The sequence below is a fragment of the Antrostomus carolinensis genome, unplaced genomic scaffold (genome assembly GCF_000700745.2).
Source record: "Antrostomus carolinensis isolate BGI_N321 unplaced genomic scaffold, ASM70074v2 scaffold37033, whole genome shotgun sequence".
Lineage (NCBI taxonomy): Eukaryota > Metazoa > Chordata > Aves > Caprimulgiformes > Caprimulgidae > Antrostomus > Antrostomus carolinensis.
Window position 1 is genome coordinate 16,180 of NW_010305101.1, and position 405 is coordinate 16,584.

The window sequence follows — 405 nt, forward strand, 5'->3', positions numbered from 1 at the left end:
GCCCCTGGCCCCGCCCAGCGGTTCATGGCAGGCGGCAGGGAGAGGGTGGCCTGTCTCAGTCACACGGCCGCCTGTCACGGCTCTTCTCAGCTTCGTTATCACCTCTGCTTTATTACAGGCAGAGTAAATTGCTTTTGTCTGAAGCAGGATAATGGCCAGAAGAGTGACTGCGTGGAAATGGCATTTTCATGAGGCTGGTTCCTCCCCAGCAGTGACTTGCATATTAAGCTCAGTTTGTGAGCGAGCGAGTGCAGGGGCTTCTGTCTGTGGCACCCTCAATGTCCCCTCACTGTCCCCTCGCTGTCCCAGAGGACACCCAGCCCCAGCTGCCCCCCACTCTCAGCTGCATGGGGGGCACAGCGAGGGGCTGCTGGCCGGCTCACCCCACTCTAGCCACCTTCCCTG